The 27696-nt window shown below is 45.7% G+C and overlaps 1 long non-coding RNA gene across 2 annotated transcripts; it reads left to right on the top strand.

Annotated features, from left to right (window-relative positions):
* Positions 1-740: 740 nt before the first annotated feature.
* LOC119827464 lies at positions 741-26768 on the top strand. Of its 2 annotated transcripts, none has more exons than XR_005287673.1 (3): positions 741-952; positions 1934-2161; positions 22416-26768. It is a non-coding gene; the product is annotated as an uncharacterized LOC119827464 (long non-coding RNA). The 2 variants fall into 2 exon arrangements; XR_005287672.1 differs by having other exon boundaries at positions 773-830.
* The last annotated feature ends 928 nt before the right edge of the window (positions 26769-27696 follow it).

Genomic DNA, 27696 nt, shown 5'->3' with positions numbered 1-27696 from the left:
GTTTTCTTGGTGCCTTCCACCTCAGCACTTGGCATCGTCAGTGAAGCAGCATGGTGGACTTCACTGGTAGCATTTTACTGTTGGGTAGGTATGACCCTATGGCACAGAGGGTACTGGGGACCAATAAATAATATTAGCAAACATTAAGGATCTCTCTGACCAGCGCAAGAATCTGGTCTCTATCCTTTAGTGCCGGATTCTTGTACAAAACTCATAGGGAATTTCTATTTCCTAAGGTTATTCAACTCAGAGAAGGGTCTGCTTTTTTTGTTTCAGATCTGGAAGTGAAGTCAGAGCATCCACCCCAGCACCTGCAGCCCTGCTGGGCAGGTGGACACAGACTGTGCTTTCATAGGGTGGCCCTGTGTCTGACCCAGGAGTGTTGCTTGACTCATTAGCACCAGAATCGCCTTCTGTAAGTAATAAAACCCAAATTACAAAACTCACTCTGGCTATTGAATCCCTCCTGCAAGTAGATTCGGGAATCTTTTGACAGACACCCTCACTGAGGTCAGCTTCTGGACCTGGAACTAAAGTGGGGGTTCTTGAGGACCCCATTGATAGAGGAGATACTCCCTTGAGAAAGTATGGAGGTTTGAAAGAAACTGGCCCTCATAGTGAGCGGCACTATTAGGTGGCCTTGTTGGAGGAAGTATGTCACTGTGAGGATGGGCCTGAGGTCCCTTTTGCTCAAGTTATGGCCGGTGTGACACAGTTGCTTCTTCTACCTGTGGATCAGGATATAAACTCTCAGCTCCTTCTCCAGCGCCACGTCTGCCTGCATGCCACCATGTCCCATCCTGAAGATAATGGACTAACCCTCTGAAACTGTAAGTCAGTCCCTGTGAGAGAGTTGCTATGATCACGGTTCTCTTCACAGCAACAGAGACCCTAAGACAGAAGGGGAGTGAGGAAACAGAACAGGACAGGAGAAGGAAGTTAGAGAAGAAAGGTAAGCGAAGACAAGTCCTTCACTGGAGGATGCCTTCAGCCCTGCCCTACAAGGAGCCCAGAATATGGGCTGTATCGTGGGTTTGCTACATCTTGCTGCAGGGCACTGGCCATTCTGTGCCCAGCCCCTGGAAACACTTAACCCTTTCATCATCTATTGGGCAATCGAGAGCTGAATCCACACCAGCCATAGACACAAAGTCTTGATTTGTTGTGTTATAACCAAAGAGAATGTGGCCTCCCAACAAGCCTTCATTCTGAATACAGCATCGACACTATGGGGGGGGAGGGGCTTACTGGCTGCTCTCTTAAGAGTTCCCTGTGTGTTCTAAGATCTGTGCTTGCTGTCCTGGTTGTTTCAGATGACATCAATGCCTCTCTTTCTTTCCTTGGGTGCTGAGACCCATGGATACCCAGCAGTCCTCAATCAATTTCAAACACCCTCAGTCACACTGGTCACAATATGAACCCTGCATATCCAACTCCATTCTTGACTTTAGTTAGAAATAAATTAAAAGCTCAGGATGAAGACTCTAGCAGGAAATAAAAAATAACACAATTTACCAAGGAAGTGGTAGTCATTTCCCCTAAGGAGTGAGTAGGCCTGCCTTGCTCTGCTCTGGATCAGGCACTAAACACAACATAGACGTGTTAACTATGTGTGTAAGCCTTAGCTGGGATAGATGACTGATGGATGCTGTGCTGTGCTTTTTTAAGCCTGCAGAGACAATAATTCAGATGAAAGTGTTATCATAACATAACTGAAAGCCAAGACCATATCCTTCTATGCTTGTCCTCACCCAGCTACATTGACTTCATCATAGAGGGGACAATATGATCTTACTTTGCTCTAACATTCAGTGACCACTTATGAGGAAGAAAATCACAAGACATGTTGTTCTCAACAGCCTTTATGGTGCTTCTTCTGAGCACTCCCAACCTGAGTTCTATCCCTTATTTCCGACTCTGCCCCTTGCCACAGGAAGAGGAGCTATTGTTTCAGCTTACTATTCCGAGACCGTGGACTGCCAGCCATTCACAAGCTGTCTTTTTCACTGGTGAGCCTTTGGTGGCTAGGAGCAGACTTGAACCCTCCAAGGAGAACTGCTAGACATCTATCCACCATCTGAGGATGAGACCTGAGAATAACATGGCCAGTTACACACTGTGGACTTGAGCCTACTCAGGGATGCTTCCCAGGAGGTAGAAGGTAGGTAGAATCAGATCACTCCATCAGAGTTCCTGAGTATGGACTCTCCCACTTCCACCCGGGCTCCTGAGTGAGAACTTTCCCACTCCACCCAGGCTCCTGAGCATGGACTCTCCACTCTAATCTGATGGAGGACTCTCATTGGTTAATAAAGAAACTGCCTTGGCCCATTTGATAGGCCAGCCCTTAGGTGGGTGGAGTAGACAGAACAGAATGCTGGGAAGAAGGGAAGTTAGTATGCCTCTCCTCTCTGGGTCAGATGCGATGGAGCCAGCCGCCGGGTCAGACATGCTGAATCTTTCCCCGTAAGACACCATTCGTGGTGTTACACACATTATTAAATATGGGTTAAAGCAAGATGTGAGAATTAGCCAATAAGAGGCTGAAACTAATGGGCCAGGCAGTGTTTAAAAGAATATAGTTTGTGTGTTGTTATTTCGGGGCATAAGCTAGCCAGGCAGCTGGGAGCCAGGCGGGATGAAAAGCAGGCCTGCCCGCTGCTCCTCACTACACTAACCGGGCTCCTGAGTGCGGACTCTCCCACTCCACCTGGGCTCCTGAGTGTGGACTCTCCACTCACAGGGGCTCCTGAGTGTGAACTCTCCCACTCCACTGGGGCTCCTGAGGGCGGACTCTCCACTCACAGGGCTCCTGAGTGCGGACTCTCCTGCCTTTCAGTGCGTCTTTTATCTAGCAGCCCCATTGTCTCTTCTGAATTAAGGATTCAAGGATGCAGCCAGCTTTCTGGAGTAGTTGTCCAGCATTCTGTGAAGTGTAAGCCCAAGAAAATAGACTAGTGCCTGTTTTGAATATATTCTATAAAACCTTCCAGATGATCAAAATATTTCTCTAGAAATTTGAGGAAAATAATGTAAGTTTGAGACTGGCATGATGCACACTGGTAATTCCAGCACTGGTCAGCCTGGACTACCTAGTAAAGATCTGGATCAAATAAGCAAAACAACCAAATTTGGTATCATAAAAATACAAAATAGCCCATCTCAAAACCCATGTTAACACATGGCAAAACTCAGACATGCTCTGGTCATTGTTTGCTATGGGATGTGCATGTCAGAGCCATCCAGAAAGAAGTGGGTTCCGTGGCAACATTCACATCTCTGTGGTCAGCATCCCAGCAGCCACGGCACAGCCTTCTCAAGCCACTGAAACCCAAACCCCCATCTTTCCATGCTGTCCTCCCTCAGTCTCTCATCCTACAAAGCCACGGGCTAGCTCAGAGCCTGCAGGGAAATGTTGATCCAGTGTCTCTGAGCTACTGATACAGAAGTTCTAAGGACCCAGAAACATACATATTAAATCTACCTGGGCTTGGCACTGGAGGAGGGGCAAACAGCCTACTTAAAGTCACTGTTGTCTGATGCTCTGTGGTGCACCTGCTCAGGCTGGCTCCCATCGATTCCTCTAGTCTTGATCAGTTCCGATGCCATACCCCTCCCTACCTGGGAAGCCCTGGAACATGAGTGACTGCTGAGTTTGGAATCTATCAGTCCTCTGGGGAGTTGTGGGGGGGACGCCTTCTTTTATGCCCAACAACAAGGAATAAACACTGGGACAGAGACTTAAACCATCATTAACAAGGACTTTTTAAATTGGAAAAATATGTTTTTCCTCAGAGAACAAAGGCTGTTTAAGTTGACTGGAGCTTCGGAGCAGGCAGCTGGTGGCTTTTCTTTATTTTCAGTAGTAATTGTGAATCAAGGAATAGGTAAGAAAATGTGAGCCCATTTTTGTTCCCTGCGGCCGATGTGAGCTGCATTCAGCGGCTCTCAGAAAATAGTAAGACATGGTGCCTTGGAAAACACATCAGCTAATGACAGAAAAGTGCCTCCATGTTTCCTTCTGAGCTATTAACTACTAGGCAGCCTTCTCAAGTGGGTGTCCCACCTGACTGAATCCTCATTACCAATGAAAGCACGTGAAATCAAGTGCCCGGTAATAAGGTACGCGGATGCTTGGCCCTCTTGAGCTCCGCTCTACCTGTTACATGGTTCTGATTTTTATAGTGGTTTTTCTGGTGGTATGGTTTTTGGAAGCAAGGTCTCATGCAGCCTTGGCTGGCCTTAAACTCACTATGTAGCCGAGGATGACCCAAAAGCCAGGAGCTTATGCAGTGCTGCAGACAGAACTCAGGGCTTGCTGTATGTCAGGCAAGCATGCTACCGACTGAGCTGCTTCCCCACCCTGTTTTTATGTGGTTTTTGCTCTCTTTCTAGCACATGGTGGCCCCTAGTTGCCTACGTTTTTCTTGGGTAGGGGTTGACAGCTGCTCAAACCCACACAGCTGCCATGGACTTCAGTTCCCATTCAGAACTTCTGATGCTCTGTACCAGACAAGCAAGAGAATGAAGTCAGCCTCGTTCTAGAGGCAACAAGGCTGCCAGGCACTCACACCCATTGCTGTGAGCAGAGCTGCCCTGGTGTTCTACACTCTAGCCAGGCACTCACACACTCCACAGTGAGCAAAGCTGCCCTGTGTCCTCCCCTGTAGCCAGGCACTCACCCATTGCTGTGAGCAGAGCTGCCCCGTGTCCTCCCCTCTAGCCAGGCACTCACACCCATTGCTGTGAGCAGAGCTGCCCTGTGTCCTCCCCTCTAGCCAGGCACTCACACCTTCCACTGTGAGCAGAGCTGCCCCATGTCCTCCCTGTATGATGGTTATACCTGCTGTCTTGGAATGGCATTCCTTGCACCTAAGAGTCAAGTGTGAGTGAGGTGTTTGTACCAGACGGGGCCATTCCCCCTCAAAAGATTCTTGGGGGTCCTTCTTTATCCTTTCCTGGCTTCTGGGGTTTACTAACCATCCTTAGTTTGTGTTTGCATCCTCCAGCCTCTACCTCTGTTGTCCCAGAACTTTCTTCTGGGTTTTCTTCCCATGCCTTTTCTATTCTACGGATAGCCTCACTGAGCTGAGGAGCTGCCCTCATCAGTAGGATCTCATCTCATTCTTCCGCAACCTTTTAAAACATCCTGTTTACAAATAAAAAATCACGGCTGAGATTCGAGGTGGATATGGACCAAGTTTGTGTCTTGAGGCTTCTTTCAACATCTTCATTCTAGAACAACCTAGCCTTGACAATGGGGTTCACAAAGGTGCGTGTCTCCAAAGGGTGACGATCATGACAGGTGCCCTGAGGAACTCCTTCCCTGTTCACTTCTTGGCCTAAAGTGTTCCCCTGGCTCAAAATAATTTCTCGATGATTTGGCTCAATCTTCAAGATTGTGTATTGAAGTCTCCAAGGGACTTTTCTCAAATAGTCATGAGGAGGCCAGCACACATTTGAGCCATCTGGCTTCAGAATATAAGAGGCCTTTCACAAAACCATCTGCCCCAGGAATTGGGGGTAGTTGGGAAAGAGAGTCTGTCAAATAATTTCCTTGCGAAGCTGCTGTTGCTTCTGTAAGTTTGCACTCCTTGGGTGCGGTGCCTCTGCTCCACACTGTGGTTCATTAGCCTCCTCCTTGAAGCTGGTTCTCCGTGGGGGATGCGGTAAGATACAGATGGAGAAAAGGGAAAGCTTGGGGCTGAGAACATCCAACAGGAGGATGTGCGCTCAATCCTCAGAACTCAAGTAGAGAGCAGGGCGTGGTGGCATGTGTTCATAAACCCAGGTGTCGGCGAGGCAGAGACAGGTGACTAACTGCCAAGTCCCAGGTCCCAGTGAGAGACCCTGCCTCAAAAAATAAGGAAGTAGGCTCTTAAGGAATAACTCCTGAGTTAGACCTCTCCCCTCACATGCATGCACACGTGGGTGCACACACACACACACACACACACACACACACACACAGGCATGTAAAGGGGAGATAGAGAGGGTGGGTCACCAAGAAGCAGTGGGGTTGAAAGGTAGACAGCCCACATGTTGTTAATTGACACTTGCAAGTCTACCATGTGCCCATGTGACAAACTGAGATTGCCTCACACTTTAGAATTCCATGTGACAAGTGGGGCTCAACTGAGAGCTGTGCTCGAAAAGATTCTGCGGCTGCATCTGGGCAATACGGGCAGAGGGCCACGAGCGTGCCACGGTGAAGCACACAAGCATCTCCAGTGACTCACGCCACAGATTTGTTGTTCGTGTATGTAGCTTTTAAAGGACCGTTCCTTAAACGTGTTGTTGCCAGACATAGGTAGCAGATTTTCCTGCTCTGGTGTAAAAATACACTGACAACAAAGTCACAGAGAGGAGCTATTTCCATGCCTCACTCTTCCCCATATTTCTAAGGACATCTGGCTGTGCAGTGGATACGTCTTGTGATTTTGAATCATAGCTTCTCCAAGGCGAGGTACTCCCATCTATTTATACATGCTTGGCATTGGCTGTGTAACACCGGTTGCCGAGTCTGGGCCAAATAGAAGCTAAGTGAGTTTGAGTTGATGATGATAAATGATGGAAGTTACGAGTGAGGGTCTTCTAGCCCTGTTCTTCCCACAGGACAGTCGCAGCACTGTGGGTATTAAACCAAGCCTCGCCACCCTAAGGTCTCCTCGAAAGCAGGGATCATGATTCCTGACTCCGATCTCAGACAGGTGCAAGACAATTTGAGTCTGGGGATGGAGCAGCAGTGGTCCCAGGCAAAGCCAGAGTTGACTATAGGAAACCATCCTTGCCTGTTCTGTGGGCAGAGTCCTGGCAAATAGCAATGCTCATGTGAGGAGGACACTGCTCAGGAAACCCAGCTCCAAATACTAAGGACAGACACCTGAAGTCTCCAGGGCCCAGCCACTCTGAAGATGCCAAACAAGGAAACATGACACTCTGAAAAGTCTGTGTGGCTCCCAGGCCTCTGAGACAGCCTAGGAACTCAGACCTGCTCCTGCAGCACCATCTGCAAGAGTCCAGGACAGCCAGCCAAGGTCATCTAACCTCGCTGGCAAGCCGTGAGCACATCAGAAGGGACCTGAGAGAAAGGGCATTTTACTAGAAGCCTAGAGTCAGTGGGTCTGAAAGGGGACAGAAGCCCCCTTCCCAGGTCCTATAGAAAGGAAGTCTGCATGGGGCCAAGCAAGGCAAGCTCCAGATAAGAGCTCTCAGCTCCCCCAAGAAAAGATGGACAAGACCTCTGGGACATGAGATTGTCCCTTCCTAGGCAGGGCAAGAGACAGCAAAGTGGAGGGGCTTACCTTGAGATGGATTTAATCCAGTGTAATGAAGTCAGGTGCGGGTGGAGCTCAGCTGGTAGTGTGCCCAGCACACACAAAGCCCTGGGTGGATTCCCCAGCACTGGGGTAAACTGGGTGTGGTGGAGCAAACCCAGAACCACAGCACACGGGAGAGGTAAAAGGGTCAGACCCAAGAGCACCCTCAGCTGCATAGTGAGTTCAAGGACAGTGTGAGGCAGGAGACCCTAATGAAAAAGAAAAGTCATGGTGTGGTGAAAGAGGCATTTCCCGGGATCCAAGGGACTGTGCGGAAGCCAGTGGAATTTCTATTAAAGTCCGTATAGACATGGGGGGTGGGGTCAATGTTATGGGAGTAGACACTACAGTGGGTTGGGGTCACTTTCTATGGGGGACACCCCACAGAAGACTGTCTTAAAGCAGGTCTACTTCTTGATGTCACAATGTGCTGGCAAAGTCTACACTTTGCTAACACAATTCTTCTTCAGCAAGTCTTCATTGCTCTGAGTTTTAAGTAGCTGTGACTACTGTTGATTTGAAAAGTAGAAACAAAGCCTAAATTAGCACTTTTTTATTGTTTCTTCCTTGATAAACATCAGATTCCATGTGGAAGCTCATTTGGCTGGACTCAGCTATGTGTGTTTATTCCAAAAAGTAGTGGAGAAGCCAATGACCAAGTGATTTCAGAGCCAGAGGAAGGAACTTGGGTGACTTCAATGCTGTCATGCTGTGTAGCAATACAAATATGTTTGTGGCCACTAGACTATGTCATGAACAGGACTAGGGCTTGTCCTCCACAGGGCTAGGTAGTTAAAAATATATGCAGGCTTGAAAAAAATGTTAAAGTCCTTAAAATAAAAAAGAAAGAGAGTAGTTGGGTGTGGTAGCACACACCTTTAATTCCAATGCCTGAGAGGCAGAGACAGACAGATCTCTGTGAGTTCAAGGTGTGGTAGCACACACCTTTAATCCCAGCACTGTGGAGGCAGAGACAGGTGGCTCTCTGTGAATTCAAGGACAGCCTGGTCTACAGAGTGAGTTTCAGGACAAAGATACACAGAAACCCTGTCTCAAAAAGCCAAAAATTAAAAATAAAAGAAATAGAGTTTAAAATAAAGCTGCATAAAGATGGAAAACACACAGAGAATCTTGATACTGTATGTTATTATGCTCTCTTTGAATTTTTTGAATGCTGAGGAAGAAGCAACAGCTGCTAAAATATATTTGCTTGTAAATGCTGTTGAATTAATCCAAGATAGGTATTTTGAAAATACCTTGACTTCAAAATTGAAGTCAAAAGGTATGTTACTTTGGAGAAGAGATTTTGCTTTTGTTTCCACAGGAAATGAGAGGCTATGGATTCATTCTGAGTTAAGAAAACTCAGATTTGATCAAGGAAGACCACCTGACAAATCTCCAGTAGGAACAGATGGCCCAGATATTCTACATCCAGAACAGATTCAAGACTGCTGCCTGAGATGATCAAGACTCACAGGATACTCTAGTCAGGACTTGATCATAATTCTAAATTTTCTTTAGGTCTCCATAAGATTATCAGTCCACCCAACCAGCCAGAAGTAACCTGGAATATTATGCCCACATTCCCAACAAATGACTATGGATATTTTCCTTTGTTAAAAAAAAGAAGGGGAAAAGGTGGAGGACAATTCTGTATTCTGTCGATTACATTTTAAATAAATGCTGATTGGCCAGTAGGCAGGCAGGATGTAGAGGTGAGGAAAGTAGAACAGGAATATTCTGGGAAAAAGGAAGCCCATATATCCTGCAGTCCTGCCAAGACCACAGAAGAAGCAGGATGTGACCTGCCCCACTGAAAAAGTTACTGAGCCATGTGGCTAACATAGATAAGGATAATGGGTTAATATAAGCTACAAGAGCTAATAAAAAGCCTGAGCTAATGGGCCAATCAGTTTATAATCTTATGGAGACCTCTGTATGATTTTATTTGGGGCTTAATGACTGCCGGAACTGGGCAGGACATAAACCCCAACAAGCAGGCCCTCATACAACATTAAAGGCTTGGTCAGCAGCCTACACAAAGCAGTAGAGCATCTGACTGGCGGGACCAGTGGGAGGCTGTTAGGCCACTGGGGGCTTCTCTTTGAGAGTGATAATGGGATCCTGGTCCATTTCTCCCTCTGGCTTCGCAGCTAGCATGACGTGTTCAGCTTTGTGTGTCCAGCCGTGATAAAGTGTGCAGTCACAGGCCCAAGGCAACCGAGCTAACTATGGAGTGAAACCACAAGCTTTGCCTCCTCCTAAGCTACTGCTTTCGGTTCTTTTGTTATGGTAGGAAGACGCTGGCATGTGTAACCAGATATGTCAAGGGCCGTGTTGTTCACCAAGGGTCTGTGCCAGGAAACTGTAGAGAAAACATTACTTGTCTAAAAAGCGAAGAAGTCAGCAATCAGTTTTAAAGAAGAGTGAAGGGGCTGGGGAAACAACTCATTGGTATTCCTGTCTGTGCAAGCCTGACCACTGGAGTCTGTATCCCAGAATCCACGGAAAAGTCAGATACAGTGAGCAGGTATGAGCCCAGGAAATGGAATGCTGAGAAGGGAGAACCCACGCAAGCTCATGGACCAGCTGACCTATGGTACATAGCAGCTAACAGATCCTGTTCCAAATGAGCTAGCCTAAGGCACATCACAGTGAACAGATCTTGTTCCAAGTGAGCTAGCCTAAGGCACATAGCAGTGAACAGATCCTGTTCCAAATGAGCTAGCCTATGGCACATAACAGTGTACACCAGACCCTGTTCCAAATGCTAGTCTAAGGCACATAGCAGTGGTCACCAAACCCTGTTCCAAATGAGCTAGCCTGTGGCACATAACAGTGGACACCAGACCCTGTATCAAATAAGCTAGCCTGTGGCACATAGCAGTGGACACCAGACCCTGTATCAAATGAGGTATGAAGGAAAAGACTGACACCTGAAGGTACCAACTAGCCTCCACATATGAGACCCACACCTGTACCCACACACAATAACATGTGTGCACTCATACACTCACACTCTTACACATATACACTCATCTCTCTCTTACACATCACACACACACACAAACACACACTCCTCTCTCACACACAGAGTCATACACTCACCTCTCTCCCTTCTTCTTCTCTTTCCTCCCCCCTCTCACACACACACACACACAGTCATTCATACACAGTCTTACACTGAACTCCCTCTCTCTTTCACAAACATGCACTCACACTCACACACACACACTCACAGTTATCCATCACCTCTCTCCCTACCCTCTCTCACTCACAAACACACAGAGAGACATACACACAGTCATTCATACACAATCTTACACTGAACTCTTTCCCTCTCTCTTTCTCTTTCACACACACACACACACACACACACACACACACACACACACACTACAAAGAGTCGTCAGACAAAGAAGAAAGCAGGAGTTATGAGCAAATGTGTTAGCCTTAATTTGTTAGTGCTGGTAGCCTGCTGTCACCAGGACTTGCACAAGCAGTGACTCAAGCCCATGTTTTATGTCATCCAGACATTTTCTGAGTTTTCAGGGGAGAGACTCATAAACAAAATGCATAGAAATTTGTGAGAGATTTCCTGATGGTGGGTTATTTATTGAAAAACTTTTATCTTTATGACTTTTGAAAGTGGCTAGGATTTATTCAGAAGAAACAAAGACATAAATTGTGCTGCCTTTCCAGAATTTGTTATGATGTGAGACTTGCTGGGTTTAATGGATCTCATGTACACGTAAATACATATATGCAATTGTATGTATGTATGTATGTATGTATGTGGTGGCAGAGATTGAACCTACTGTATTGAGCATGCTGAGCAAACTTCTAACCACTGGACTACACTGCGAAACATTTTTTGAGCAGCGTCTTTCTCAGGCTGGCCTTGAACTTGTGAATTTCCTGCTTCAGCCTCCCACGTGCTGAGTATGCACCACCATGTCTGGCTTTAATTTATCTTCCTGTCTAAGACTTTCATAACCCCACAAGGGAAAGAAAGCTTCAGAAGCTGCAGTAAGTGAAAAGTTTGGTTTGATCGATGTTGTAAACACGGCCAGACTGCAAATATATGTGGATCAATTTTGAGAAAATTTTAACAAACTTGCACAAGTCTCTAAACCCAAAGGTACACTGTTCTCATTATCAATGAGGAGGTAAAACTCTTCCTTAGAAAAAATGGCATTTTCGTTTTCAACTCTTTGCATTTAAAATTGTGTGTCATGGTGCACACCTATAATCTCACCATTTGGGAGGCAGAAACAGAAGGATCAAGAATCTGAAGCTATCCTAGGAACATTAAGGCCCTGTTTGAGAAGAAAGATTCGCTCTCCTTCTCTGGCAATGCATTATTTATCTACCGTCATTATGTGCATGAATAAGTTTAACAAAGGGAAATTGTCATTGTCTTCATTTCTTTCACTATCACTATCATTATTGCCTTCATTTTATAATTATTGATAAAACTCATCTTGCCATATGGTAGGAGAAGACACCATTCTGGTGTCAACTGCACTAGCTTGAGCATACAGAATTCTGAGGCTGGGGAGTGATTCTGCCTATTAAAGATGACGTCACTTGTTTCAAAAGAATAATAAGAACATATAATTTTACTTTAAAATTACCATCAACATGGGCTGGGCTGATGGCTGGCTCTGTGGTTTCAGGGGACCTGGGATTCTTTCCCTACAGCTCCAGCTCCTGGGGATTCAGTGGCCTCTTCTGGCATCCAAGGGCACCCACATTCATGTGTCATACATGCGCAATACACAGGCATATACATAAGCAGGAATAAATCTTTAGTAAAACTGGCACCAGCGTCGACAGACTCCCCGTGATGACCTTTATCACACAGTAGATATTGTCCACCTTTGTGGTTGGCAAGGGACTGTCCTGAGTCCCCTCGGCACAGCCCCTGTGTTCTGGAGAGACTGCTGGCTTCAGCTCAGGCCCAGGCCTAGGTTGGACTGGGGAGCCTGGGTGATTTGTTCTCCCATCTTCCTCCTGTCTGTCACCTCCATTCTCCTAGGAACTAAGTTTCTCTCTGTGTCTGACACCACACTGTCTTGCCCTGGCTCCTTCTCCGTCTCCCTCTCTGAAGGCTGTGTGGCTTGCCGGGGACAGCGGGGTTTCAGGTGTAAATAGGACTAGTTTCACCCACTCCGGTTGTCACTTACTAGGCATACAATCTTAAGCCACCACATTCTCTGTCTCGATGTTTCCATCTGTTGAATGGGGGTGGATTTTAAGGATAACCTGTTACTTGCTTGGTAAAACCTGCCTTGTATTGTCTCAAAGAATCAACATTTGGCTTTGGCTTGTCTTTAGGGATCCACACTAAGCTCTAGGTAAAGTTTTGCCATATGACTCACTCTAACAGTGTCCCTGTAGGCAGTTGAGCTGCAGAGTAGACTGTGCTCCAGGCTGTGAGGACTAGGGCTCAGATCCATCAGCAATGTCTGCTGTGGAAGAAGGATTTAAGGGTGTCATTCAATGGCTTCCTAGTTGTAGTGTCTATTATTGCCCCAGTTACCAAAGCCAAGAGGTTCCTGGCACTTGCAGGCTCCCCTTTGCCTTACGTGCATGGCCCAAACTGGAGATAGAATCTGGCAATTCATGCAAACAAAAATATAGCAATTGGCTGTTTGGAAGGCAAGCAGTTGGAGAGGTGGGACCATGCCAACTTATCAAGAGCTGCTTGGCAATAGCAAAGAGAAAAGAGGCTGGCAGTCCTGCTTCAGAAGCAGGTTAAAGCCAGGCACTGTGCAGTTAGCTTCTGATGCTTAGTTTTCTGATTTCTAGTAGCAAGGTCCCAGTTGTCTCCTGGAGAAGATTTGCAGACCGGGACAGGAAGTTACCATGGGGTTCCTGCAAATGACAGTGGAGCAGATAGAAGACCAGATCCCTCCTCCATGACCCCCAGACTCAGCCAGATTTGCCCATGCACTTCCCTGGCTTGCTATCCATATAGAAAGCCAGCATCTCTGTATCTATTTACTGATTTTACAATATCAACTCTTTATTCTCAGTGACATTATCAATACCATCATCACTTTGAGCTGTCTTTTGCATCAAAGCTTAACTGAGCAAAGCGGCAATGCGGTCCAGGCTGCAAAAGAGAAATTATTTTTAATTCTGCACCTGTCTTTTAGGTTTTTTTTTTCAGACAAGGTTTCTATATGCAGTCCTGGCTGTTGTGGAACTCACAGAGATCCTCCTGCCTCTGCTTTCCACGTGCTGGGAGTAAAGGCGCCTGTGCTAGCTCGGTGCCCAGCGATGGTCTTTGTAGCCGCTGCTGTGGTGACCCGACAGCCTCCATCGTGCGTGGCTCCCACAGCCCAGGTCACGTGCTCTTCCTTTCCTTCCCTTATTTTCTTAGATTATCTGAAGTATTTTTATAGTATAACTATTCAGATAAAAAAAATTACCTTGTGTTTTTCTGAAATGTATTTTCCTTCTATTTTAAAGGATTCTTCTCCCAACAGAATTAAAGATACTTTTCCATTAAGTGCTTAAAACACACTCTTCCCTTATCTCGTTGCTGCCCGAGGTCAGCCATCAGTTTCTCTGCCAAGCCTTTGGAGGCAATGGGTTTTCCTGCTTGGTTGCTCACGAGGTTTCCCTTTTATTTCCTCTGACTGTGGTGTGGGCAGGTGTGCCATTCTTTTCGTTTCTGATATCTGGAGGTCTTTGTGATTTCTTGAGCCAGGGTTTTAATACCTCTAGTCATCAATTTTTCAGCTAACAGTGCACAAAGTATCTCATTTGCTCAGTTTTTTGCCTTTATGGGGCTGCAGTTACATGGATTGAACATGCTTACTGTGTGCTTTGTCTGTTATGTGAATATGTGTTTATCATTTATCAAAGTGCTTCACAATTGATATCATTGCTTTGACAACAAGTTCTACTTCATGAATGCTCTTCTGTGTCTACTCTTTGGTAAGCCCTTTCCATTAGAGTCTTAATTAGCCCCACCCTATTTAGTGGGAACGGCAGTAAGAGAAACACTTGATGCTGTATGTTAGGCATGTGTTGGAAACACAGACTCTACCATCTGGTGCCCCAGTGGGTCCCAAAAGTACGTTACCATCACAACTTTACAATTAAGAAAGGTTAAAATTTTTAAATTAAAAAATATTCATTTCTTATGATGTCAGTATACAGGACAAGTTAGAGAACTTATGTACCACTGATCACATGCTATGACATGCATGTGGAGGTCAAAGGGCAACTTTATGGAATTCACTCTGTCCTTCCATATTTACATGGGTTCTTGGGATTAAGGTCAGGTCTTTGGGCTTTGTGGCAATCTCTGTTACCTGATAAGCCATCTTTTCAGCCCCCACGTTGCTGTTGTTGCTGCTGCTGCTGCTGCTGCTGCTGTTGTTGTTGTTGTTGTTGTTGTTGTTCTTCTTCTTCTTCTTCTTCTTCTTCTTCTTCTTCTTCTTCTTCTTCTTCTTCTTCTTCTTCTTCCTTTTCTTCTTCTAATATCTACTTGGTGTTTTAAAAACCATAGACTATATATGGTTCTCTGGCATAAGTTCACATTTAAAATGTATTTATATGTCTATTTTTGAGTTCATACCTGATAACTCCAATATTGGGAGTCATCTATGCATCTTTTATTTTAGTCTGATTTTTCCTTGATTCCCAGTCACTTGGTTCTGTCCCTGGCAGCCCTCACAGTCTTGGGCCGAAAGCATTATGGTGAGTACTCTGAATGGCCATGGGGTGGTTTTATTATCTTCCAGACATTAGTGGATTTTCTCCTGCCAGGAAGCTAGAGCACAGGAAGCTGCCAGGCTCCAACACTGGAATAAAAGGGATTATTGACAGCCTGGCTTGGTAAGTCACGTTATGGGAGTCCCAGGCTGTCACAGTGAGCACTGCTTACCAGAGCAATGTATAATGCTGACCGCGTATGTGGACCTGTGCTGCTGGTCATTACATACTTAATTCTGGGGAGTCGTACTCTGCCACGACTCTCATAGCCATGCCGCTGAGAGAACAGCAGAATGTCTTTATCCCAAAGCTCTGGACTTCAGGAGATATAAAACAGGAAATGGTGATCCCTAACATCCTCCTGGAGAAGAAATTTGTGGGGTTTCACTCACTATCACTCCTAACCAGAGTGACGTTTGAGATGAACTGGATCTCTTCCAGGACATCTCTGATGTGGTGCCCCAGGCACGGGATGCAGGTACTGAGCTGTGGAATAGAACGAAGGGCAGTCTGGTGTTTTGAAATGAGTTCAAGGGCACCTGGAGATCTGTGTTTCTGGAGGCTTCCTGCACCTTCTCCGTGATAAATAAACACAGAAAAATCTCATAGAGGTGCGGGGCAGGGATCAGGAGTGTGCCAAATTGTCATTGTCTTAAAGTTGCTGGTAATTTTTTCCCCCTGAGATGAAGTTTTGATAAAGGAAACAAAGGAAGATGGGGCCTCTGATTTTGATGGCAAAGGAGAGAGTCAGATGTCATATGGAAACTGGATGCTCTTAAAGTCATATTATTCTACTTCACAGTGTTCTCGGGAAGGCGCAGAGAGTGCATTTGCCTTTGAGGGACTGACGGACCCTACCAGTGTGAGGATGCCCACCCCGCACTGTCTTTTTTGAGCCCTTCCTTGTGATCACTCAGCAGACATACTGGAAGACAGCACAGGGCCTGTACCCCTCTCCATCCTTCATAAACCACCACTTTGCTTTGATTTTGAACATGTGATAATTATGTCGGGATCTCAGAGGAAGTCCCACAAACTTCTCTGAATGTCAGCAAGAAGATGAGAGAGGGTTATGGATTGTAGACCTACTGTGTGATTTTCCCTTTACCAAGAAATTTTTGTTTGCAAGCTCCAACCCTGAACAAAGAAGACGAAACTATTTTTTTTCAATTTATGACAAAGGATGTTTATCAAGCCAGTGTCCAACAGGCTTTGTCACCTAGAAAGAGCAAAGTTTTTCATGGATGATGTAACAGGAAGTCTGTTTTAACATACACAGACTCGGTAGTCAGGAGAGCCACCTGCATTTCATTGCTACTCAGTCCCCAGTCTCGGGCCAAGCTTGCTGGCTGCCGGACTTTGCTTCCATGTTGAAGCGTTTAGAGATTCTGACAGTAAACGTTGGCTTCATTTCCTTCTTCAGTCTTGAGTATTTGAGGTCTAATTGAAAATGCAGCTATCCTGTCATGGTGTAAAAATGGAGCTATCCTTCTCTGGGTTGGCAGCTCCTTGTGTGTTCCAAGGGTGTTAATGAGCACAGAGTGTTCTCTGTGGCTGACCAGTGCAGGGTGGCATCAGAGGAGGGATGGCATACCATGAGGCGCTGCGATGGCATCTTGGCTTCCTGAGATCACCATCCCTGACAGGGTGACAGGCTCACCCAACTGACAGCCACCTCCTATGTCATCCCGTGGCTGCAAGAGCCTGGAGGAATATTCTCACTTGTGGCCTGCTGAGGGAACTTGATTCTAGACGAGGCTGTTAATGAGGGAGGCGATAGAAAGTTCTGTATGGCGAAGACTGGGTCAGAGGAGAAGGGTAAGCGAAATCTCCTACATCAATCTCTAGAAGCTTCTCTGGCTCCAGGATTTCGTTGCGATTATTTTCAGACACTGAGAGGGAAGTTCAAGGGCCCAGGCCCAACCTCCGACGGAGCGCCATCTGGTGGAGTTGCTCTTAAATACAAGCCCTTTGGCAGCAGGCCCTCTGCCTGATTTTAAGCATTGGATCAACCAGGTGAGTGAGCATTTTCTAAAGCCAAATTCCTGAAGAATACTGGTCTTGGGCTGCAAGGCGGTGCGTGCTAATTGAGTAAGGGTATTCCAAAGCTCAGAAACTTAACTTTCACACTTTTCAAAGAAGAGAGCGTGTATACTGGGGTGGAGATCGTGGCTGTGGGGGAAAGAGAGGTAAGGAGGAAAGAAAAGTCAAGCATCTAGAAGTTTCCATAAGAAATCAGGCACTACCAGATTGATGGATGTCCTCCTCGAGCAAACAGAAGACAGATGCCCTGTCAACGGAAGGCCACAGAAACAGGAATCCGCACCTTCCTGCACTCTGGTGGGGCCAGCATTGCAGAGCACAATCAGTGTTTCCCACTTTAAGAGCTTCTCATTGTAGCCCGAACAGGAAGCATTCAGCCTCCGACCCTCCTGATTAGAGGCAGCTTCCTGTGATTTCATAAGGTTAGAATGCCAGATAGATAAGAACTGCCCAGTGGGCTGGGGAGATGGTTCAGGGGCTAAAGCATTTGCTCTTCAAATGAGCTGGCATGCTTGGCACACTGGTAAATCCCCAGCAGGGGTGGCAGTCCAGTCCCTAGTCCCAGCACTTGGTGGGTGGAGAACATGCCACCTAGCTTCAGTTCAAATGAACAAGGTAAAGTGTAGGACAGTGGAGATACCTGACTGCTAACCTCTGATCTCTCCACACATGTACACCTACACACATGTGGACAGGAACACACACACACACACACCTATCACATGCATATACATATACACACATGTATATGTACATAAACATATGTGGGGGGAACCCACAAAACCTCTGCTCAGATCAGCACCCACAACCCATCCACACCGGACTTCTCTCTGCTAGGAAGAGCATGCACCTGCCTGTAGCTGCTACACTAAATAGTGCCGACTGGTAGTTTGACACAGGCGGTCTTACTGTCACACAGCTCTGGAGGTCTGAGTCTGATATCAAGGTGCCACCATGACTGTTCTCTGTCTGGAGAGAGTGTTCCATGTCTGTCTCTGTTTCTGTGTTGGTGGCAATCTCTTGTGTTCCTCTGCTTTTGAACAGGTCACTCCAATCTTAGGGGTCATGTGGTATCCTTATTGTGTCTTCCCCTGTGCATATGAGTCTTTACACGGCATTTTATGCCCTGTGTGTCCCTTCCATTCTTCTTATAGGACACTGTTCTGGTATTGGATTGGGGACCACACTCCTCCCATATGATCGCACTGTAACTTACATCTTTGTTGCATCAGAAAATATCCCGTTTCCTTCAGAAGAACTGGAGGTCAAGACCTACAATCTGTACACAGGAAATAGGAAGGGACAAGCACAAGCTGCAGGTTCTAACTCAGTTACAGTGCAGTTCCCATATCCCCAGTTGTCAGACTACTGTGAACAATAGGCGTGCCAGACAGCACAGTGTCTCACTCTGACGTCTGTAAATCTGTCCCACCCAGTCACAGCCTTTCTGTCCCAAAGAAGCACACAGAGGCTTATATTAATTATAAATTGACCTATTAGCTCAGACTTATTATTAGTTAGCTCTCACAACTTAAATTAACCCATAATTCTTATCTATGTTTAGTCATGTGGTTTGGTACCTTTTAGCAGTGAGGCATTCTCATCTTACCTCTTCTGCATCTGGCTGGTGACTGCAGACTGAGCCTTTCCTCTTCCCAGAATTTTCCTAGTCTGGTTGCCCCGCCTGTACTTCCTGCCTGGCTACTGGCCAATCAGTGTTTTATTTAAACTAATACAAGCAACAAATCTTTACAGGGTACAAGGGCATTATCCCACAGCATTTCACTATTTTTCTTTTTTCTTTTCAAAACAAGAAGTCTGAATCTAATCTTCTTTGTTTACCTTTTTCCTGACCATTATAAATAACAACTTGTAATCAACAATCTAAACAAAGACAAGCATATACAATTCATTTTGGGGAAGGTGGGCATAGTTTTCTAGGCTACTTCCTACTGATTGGGGGCACTGATAATCTTATGGGGACCTAAAGAAAATTTAGGATTATGGTCAAGTTGTGACTGGAGTATTCTGTGAGCCTGGAACATCTCAGCCATCAGTTTTAAAGCTGTTCTGGATGTAGAACTCAGAGGAATTGTAACAGAGGTGCTCCAAAACATTGGATCATCTGGGACATCTGCTCCTATCAGGGATTTGATCAAGGTATCCCTTGATCAAACTTTATTTTTCTTAACCCAGAAGGAATTCACAGCCATTCTTCCCTTACATGGCAACAAGCCAAGGAAATTATAAGGGGATGTCCTACTTGTTATTTATACAACAAAATACCACTACATTTTCTCATTCAGAGATTCCTGGAGGTAGGGTCGCAATTTTGGACTCTGGTAGAGGTAAAAGCCAGTGGCTGGTTCTTTTGCTTTTCTGACCCTTAGATTGAACCTCAGTTTCTGTCTCTGAGTATTTATGAATTGTGCTTCAGACATTGCTTTGATGGCATAGAAATATAGATATTTATAATTTATTCTTATTTTTAAATTGTATCTAGGAATGTATGTCAGTGTGGGAGTATGCACATATGAGTCCAGGCATCTACAGGGTAAAAGGAGAGTACTAGAGTCCCTGGAGTGGAGTTCAGGGGCGGTCGTGAGCTGCCAGACATGGTTGCAGGGAATCAAACTCAAGTCCTCTGCAAGAACAATATGCTTTTAAATCACTAAGCCACCTTTCTGGTTCCCCAGAGAGATGCTTTTCCTCAGAAAGGTTGTCAGGGCCCATTATGTTTCTGGAACACCTTTAGGTTTGGGTCACTAACTTTTTACCTATTCTGTTTGGTAGGCACAGAAGAAACTGCTATAACCCTTTGCTTTTCCTGAAAGAGCCACTAAATATGTATGCACTTTCCTCTGAGTCCTTTTATTCAGGACTCCTCTTTGACACATTATCTGTTCAATAGATCACTCATATGAGCCTGCTCTAAAGCATGCAACATTTAGATTGCAACATTTAGACTTCAGCACACATGCAACGGTGAGTGCTTTCCTTAGGCAAACCCTGTACTCCTCCCTGCAGACTGCAGCTCAGCCCCTCACTTGTAACTTTATGATTACTTCCTTAGCTGGCAGCTTCTCTGCTAGATGCTTTGTATGCATTATTTTGTCTGATCCCTGAAATAAACACAAAGAAACTATTATTTCCATTTTATAAAGGGAGAACCTGAGACTTGGGGAACTGGCATCTTGCTCCAAGTTACAAAGCTTGTTAGCAACAGAGCTGGGATTTAAAATCACATATATGATTGCAAAGCTCAAAAATACATTTATTAATGATTTTCACAGTGACTAGATTTTCACAGTCACTAACCAATCTAGTGCTGTCTCTCTCTCTCTCTCTCTCTCTCTCTCTCTCTCTCTCTCTCTCTTTCTCTCTCTCTCTCTGTGTGTATGTATGTGTGTCTTTTGCTTTGTGTGCTTATGTATGTTTGTGTGTGCTGTAGTGTATTGTATATGTACTAAAGGCACCATATTCTCTTGAAACACTGTCTCTAACTTGAGGCAGACAGACATAGGAGATAGTTGCGCTCAGGACCCCACTGGGTTTTGGTTGTGTACATAAACTCCCTCTTAGCATCTCCATTCCTTCACTTGCAGGCACCATGCACATATATACCCTCCAGGCATTACACCTAGCAACCTCAGGGTTGCCCAAACCCCTTCTTGCATTGGGCTGCATATACTTCCATATATAATCTTCCTGACACCTAGGAAGTGTCCAACTGGAATAGTTTATGTGCAGCTGTATTTCCAATGTGTGTGGGTTTGAAAAATAGAAGGGCCCATCCGGCCTTAACTAGTTTTAGGGGTGTGTTCCTCGGCAAACTTTTCAGCAGACTTCTCTATTCACCATCACATGCCTGTGCATAATTGGATATGCGTATGATTAAAATCAGATGCATTCTGGGAAGAGACATATGCAGGAGGAGGAAAAAATAAAGATATGATCTAATCTATCAGTCAAAATAGCGAAGCATCCACTCGCTACCCCCTAAGTAAGCCAACTCCTCCTGAACCCTGCAAAAGGAAGCCTGAAGAGCACCTGGGGATCATGGGTCTCACTCCCGTGGCCCGCTGGGGATCATGGGTAATCCCACGCCTGTGGTCCACTACCCGTCATAACAGTGCGCCCTCTATGTGCCGAGTATCAATTTGCTTCAAATAAAATCATCTCACTTTTTTTGCAAATATGTATGAGTTCTTCTTTTCAGTTCCTTGGATAAGTGGCCCAAAACCTGGAAACACATGGCCTACATCCCGACCACTGCTGACAAGCCAGCAACTGGCAAGCCCCTACAGTCTTCCCGTCACTAGCCCTATCTGGTTTTACTGTTACACCCAGATATTTGTTTGAGTGATGGATATTTGAACTTGGGTCCTCCGGCCTGCACAGGAAGCCCCTCACCCACTGTGCCACCTTCAGCCCCCTCTCCACTTTTTGTTTTCTATATACCTATATACCTCTTGCTTACAAGAAAAGCGACCTAAGTTTAGGTGCATAAGGAGAATCTAATTCTGATCATGGTTTCTATTGATGCAATGAAACACTAAGAGCAAAAGCAACGTGGAAGGAAAGTGTTTATTTCACTCTCACGTCCGTACAACGGCTCATCGTCAAAAGCAGTTAGGGCAGGAACTTGAACAGGGCAGGAATGTGGAGGCACTGGAAGAGTGATGCTTGACTTCCTCCTCATGGATGGTTTTTTCAGCCTGGTTGCTTAAAGCACCAAGGATAAGCAGCCTGGGGTGGCCCCACCCACTATGGGCTGGTCCCTCCCACATCCCTAATTAAGAAAATACCCTATAACTTGTCTACTCTCAATCTTATTGAGCCAGTTTCTCATTTGAGATTCCCTCAATTCTGATAATTATAGCTTTTGTCAAGCTGACATGAAATTTGCCCGCGCATGGTCCAAACCCATTTCAATCGCCCTATGTTTTACTGTCGACCACTAGATGGCGCTATGCCAATTTTCTCTCCAAAAGATCTTGAACCCTTCAAAATATATTAATGAACTCTTGGTCTGTCTTTGGACACTCTAAAGTTCAAATAGTCTGCAGAAATAGAACCTGAGGGAGACCAAACAAACACATCTGGTCTATTGAGTGTTTCTCTGGGTTTATGAAAAGTAAACTAGTTGCATAGAGATTTGTAGATGATGATCTATCAGTCACCTGCTGATACACAATACAAAAACATACCAAGAACCATACCAAGGTCATGGTCATCATCATCACAAGATAACTTATTATTCACTCAAGTCCAGGTATGGTGTGGCAGGTTTTGTAAGATGTTTTCTATTCTCTACAGACTATGGACCTGTGAGAGCTACACTCAACCTTGTTGGACACAGTGATTCAGTTACTTATCAAACACACAGTCACTGTTGGCCTCCAGAGTCCTGTCCTGCGTTAGGCATGGTGTATGTACCAATGAACCAAAAGTCAAGGCCCCCTGCTCACAACATGGCCTGTGTTATGGTAAGTATGTTGCACACATGCTAAAGGTTCAGGGAGAGGGGAAGGTGTGCGTGTGTGCACATGAATGTGTGTGTATTCAATCAGTCCTCATTACTGGGAAATCCCATGTTAGTCTCTTCACAAAAATGAACTCATGATCTCAGGGCTCTCTTCTTTAACATTTGAAACACGGAGTGGCTCAGTTGTGAATCACCCTACATGCCCGAGTCTATTTTCTTTATTTACTTTTTATGTCTTAACTGATTTATCTCTCCAGTCTACCTAGTACCACAGTTTTATATTTTTTATGATGATTCTCCTGCTCATAGTGCCAAGTGCTATCTCATGTGTCAAAGTACAGGATGACTGAGATGTGCCTTCTGGAGTAAACATGAATTCCAAAGAAGGCTGTCATAGTTCCATGCTAGTGAGTTAATAACAGGTATTAAAGGTCTTTAAATAAAAAAATACACATAAAATAGGGCTGCGTGTTGACTGTAATAAAAGAAAGCAAGGCCAAAGGATCACAGAGGCCAACCTGGGCTTCCCTTGGGGCAATGACTGAATATTGTCAATCCGGTCTCCGTGGTGACTTACACCTACTGTGACCAGCAAGCATTGACTCTGTGTGCTTGAGTGTGAGAAGCACAAACGGCCCTGGACAGAGCTACCATGGACACACATCCCTGTGTCTGCTGAGCAGGCTCTCCAGTGAGTCCCACACACAGGGAAGAGGAGGAGGTTAGCAATGTTGGAAGACTTTTCTGGCTGGTTGGAGGACGCAGTCTGCAGTGACCTGACAGCTTTCTCTAAGCACAGCAATATGGAAACTCCCTCCTTCTCCAGCAAGGCTTCTTGCTCTCTATCTTCCCTTATCTGGAGAATGCCTCTGGGTCTGGAAAACTGACTTTAAAAACTGACTCTAAACCTGATGCCTGACTCATCTTTAGCTTGACCCTTGGCACAGATCACTGCTGAGAAGACTTGGAATTGAATTCTGCTGTAGGATCCCACTGCTGCATACTAAGCCTGTGACAGGAGTATGCCACTTAGTGAAAATTCGAGCTTATCCCCAGGTCCCCCATCCTGTATATTCCTTATACTCTGGAGTTAAACTGAGCTGATTCACTGGAATCTGTATCCGTTAGTGCTTATGGGCTGGGTACGGAGCTTTGTGGCCCCTTCTTCCTCTTTCCCCTCTGAGACTGATGGTTGACAGGCCTAGAGGGGAAAGAGGACCCCCACAGCAAAGCTTTTTCCCCTCACAGCAAGCACCCACATTGCTGAAGGAAGGGGGAGCAACTGTCCATCTCTAAGGTGAATGAGAAAGTCAGTCACATCACGGGAGGTTTTAGTACTGAACTTTCAGAGATGGTAAAGAGTTTAGAAATAATTTCTTTAATTTAGCCCACTATTTCCCTACCCTAACCAGAACCACCTTGCCTTGGGGACTGCAAAAGTATTTCTTATCGTATTCAGAAATAGAGTGAAGGATGGGGACATGTGAATGTCTTCCTTCCCACAGAGCCTAGGTGAAAGAGGGATTAGGGACGTCAGCTGAGAGAGTTCCTAAAGCTCTCCAAAGAGAAGTGAATCCAAGATGCACAGTGTCCAAGGTTAATGACCCTATAGCCAGCTATGCAAAAGCACTCAAAGCTGGAGCGAGGCATGGTGGCACATGCCTTTAATCCCTCCACTCCAGAGACAGAGGCAGGCTATCTCTGTGAGTTCGAGGTCAGCCTGGTCTACAAAGTGAGTTCCAGGACAGCCAGGGCTAGAAAGAAAAATCCTGTCTCAAAAAACAAAATAAAACAAAACCCACACAGAGCTGGACCTCTAAGTACCGCTTGAGGAATCTTTCTTGATCAGGACTTGTGAAAAATGTTGCTACCTACGTAAAGGACTCTACTTTCCCACCAGTCAGAAACCAGGAAGACGACTCACAGGCTGGAGGGAAAGTAGCGTGTAAACACCTAACACGGAACCACTCAGAACCACTCAATGATGCTTTTGTTCTCTATCGGGAAAATGATCTTCTTATTGAGGACGTATAATAAAAAGAAGCTTAGAGAGATGTGAAACCAGAGAGGAAGCCCTGCAGCTCTAACCCTCTGATAAAGGCCGAGATAACGAGAGCAGTCTGACAGAGCTCGGGGTGTGGGGGCTGGGCGCCAGCGCTGTGGAAGAAACAGGACGCCACCAGAGAAGTGGCACATCTCCAACTGGTGTGATGTCTGAAAAACAGACAGGTAGAATCTGAGGAGGCTAAACAAGTTGGCGTTTTCTCCTGGCGAAATATTGGAACCTACCATTAAGCAATTGGAGCATAAGCATTGAGAGCAGGTGGTGCCAGGCTAAACACAGTGTGTGTTGTGTGTGTGTGTGTGTGTGTGTGTGTGTGTGCTCCTAGAGGGATGGCTGAGAAAGAACGTGTGTGTGGAGGGGGAAGCACGAACTGGATAGTTCATGTTGTAGCAATGTGTTCGGCAGTGCCTGACTTTGAGCTCAGACCAACTGCCAGCATTGGGCCGCCACAGAAAAATCAGTGTTGTGGTAATTCTGAGCAAGAGGCTGACAACTTACAAAATTTCTGCGGCTGTGCTTGACGGTGGGCATACATAAAGATGCTGCTCTCCCGAGGGACTTCGAGCGATGAGACCCGGGATCCCGGAGTCTGCTCAGGGCAGGCGCATGTCCGTCCTTTACAGCACCAGCACTCACTGCCAAGCAGAGGAGGACCGGGTGGGAGACAGCTTCGTGAGAACACGCTTGTCGCGCAAGCATGAGAGCCTCCGATGGGGTCCCGGAGTCCACATAAAAGGCTAAGCATGACTGTGTAATCCATCCCCCAGAACTCGGAGGAAGAGCGGGGAGGCTGAGACAGCCAGAACTCCAGCCCTGCGGGGAGCTCCAGCCCCACTGACAATGAGCCTCTCTCAAAAACTAAGAACGCAGCACTAGGGAGATGGCTCAGAAGTTAAGGCCTATCAGAAGACCAGAGTTGGGATCCCAGCACCCACGTTTAGGAGCTTACAAAGTCACCTGTAACCCCAGCTCCAAGATATCAATCATCCTTTCTCTGACCTCAAGATAGTCCTGTGCACACACATGCACATACGCATCTGTACCTGCACATGTACACATACATAAAGTATTTTAAAGCATTTGAAAATATAAGGTCGAGCACAATAGAAGATGATACTTGATTGCCAGCCTCCACATGCATACACACATGTACATATACACCTGTCATACACGGGCACATACATACATCACAGATACATATACAAAGGAAAACAGCTTAAGCGTTCAGTGGTGAATGGGTTAAAAATGTGGCAAGTCACATTTTGAGATGAAATATACATTTTTACCATTTGAAACGCCTCCTAATGAAAGAACAGCGAAGAGAAAACGTGCCGTAGCCACATAATGGGAAATGCTTTTGCAATAAAGAATGAAAGGATGTGCTCTAGATACTGACGAGGTTTCAGAATGGTTTTCCCCGAGAGAAGACAGTCATGGAAGATGGTGCGGGGTGTCATTCTCACTCCTTGTAGGAAGTGCTCGAAACAGAGAGATTAAGGGAGAACAGAGGACCTGAGGTGGCCTAGGAAGGTTGAGGGGAGCGACAGGCATCTCCTAGTGGCTGCACGCCTTCTGTGGGGGAACATGTAACCCCAACCACACTGCACTTTAAATGTGTGAGTTATACAGTGTGTGGACTTTATCTCAACACACTTGTTTAGAGGGGAGCTGTGCCAGTGGGAACACTAAACAGTACAGTCTGCTCTATCTGGTCCTGTGGAGGAGCTTCCGCTGACGTACGTGTTTCCTGCCCAGCCTGCCACATTGCATTCCTTGGAGAACAGAACCAAGTGGTCACCTTTGTACTTCCAGTCACCAGCACAGTTCCTGGCCCGGGAGATCGTTCCTAAGTGCTGTAGAGAAGCAAACCCTGAGCAAGGGATTTTTGTAAACATGTGATATTGGATGCTTCTGCAAAGGTAACGGCTCACACAAAAGACTCACCCTCTGGGCCAGGGAGATGGCTCAATAAGTAAAAGAACTTGCTGACAACCTGTGTTTGATTCCCCAAACCTACACGGTAAAGGACTCACACAAATTGTTCTGTATCTTCCACATAACACCATGGCACATACATGAGCATGTGCAAGCACACACAGAAATAAATGAATAAATATAATTAGAAAACAATTTTAAGACTCACTTTATAACGTTAAAATGCTAAATTTGATTAAAATTAAACAAAAGAATTGAGAGTTTCATTTTTTAAAACACTTTTCATTGTTGAAATACAAACAGATTGCACAAACAACATGCAGACATTTCTTCTGTGTGGGCAGAGAGAGGAGTTTCTAAAGTAAATTCACATGGTTTTGACCAAAGTTATAATGCCTTTTTCCTGCTTCATCTTTTGCTGTCGAGCACCAGACTCTCATAATTTCATCAAGGGCCTCCGAGTCCAGAATTTGATTCAATGTTCTCTCTCTCTCTCTCTCTCTCTCTCTCTCTCTCTCTCTCTCTCTCTCTCTCTCTCTCTCTCTCTCTCTCTCTCTCTTCAAAACAAGGTTTCTCTGTAGCTTTGGAGATTGTCCCAGAACTAACTCCTGTAGACTGGGCTGGCCTCGAACTCACAGAGATCCACCTGCTTCTGCCTCCCGAGTGCTGGAATTAAAGGCATGTGCCACCACTGCTTGGCTTGATTCAATGTTCTTAAAGAACATCCACTGACTACTTGATGGATGATTCTGAGGGCAGTCAATGGCAGATGTTTCTTAAGGCTCTTTGAAGCATATTGTTATTTGTTTACTTGTTTTTATAGTGAAAAAAATGTTTGTTTAGAATTAGCCAGCTGGACTCTGTTTAGATGGCCCCAATTTTGTTAGCAACATCCAGAGCATCATAATCAGGACCAAGGAGAACATCTGCCTTCTCTCTGTCAGATCATATGAGGGTGTTGACTTTGGCCACATCAAGGTCATAGAGCTTCTTCCCAGTCCGTTTGATCTGGTCTTTGTTGGCCTTGACATCCACAGTGAGCAGCATGTTGCCGTCTTCTGTCTTCTTCCGGGTTGACTCAGTGGTTGGGAGAATTGGATGATGGTGTAGCT

Source organism: Arvicola amphibius, chromosome 12, assembly GCF_903992535.2.
Source record: "Arvicola amphibius chromosome 12, mArvAmp1.2, whole genome shotgun sequence".
Lineage (NCBI taxonomy): Eukaryota > Metazoa > Chordata > Mammalia > Rodentia > Cricetidae > Arvicola > Arvicola amphibius.
Note: the sequence above shows the minus strand (reverse complement) of the source record. Positions and strands in the feature narration are given on the sequence as shown.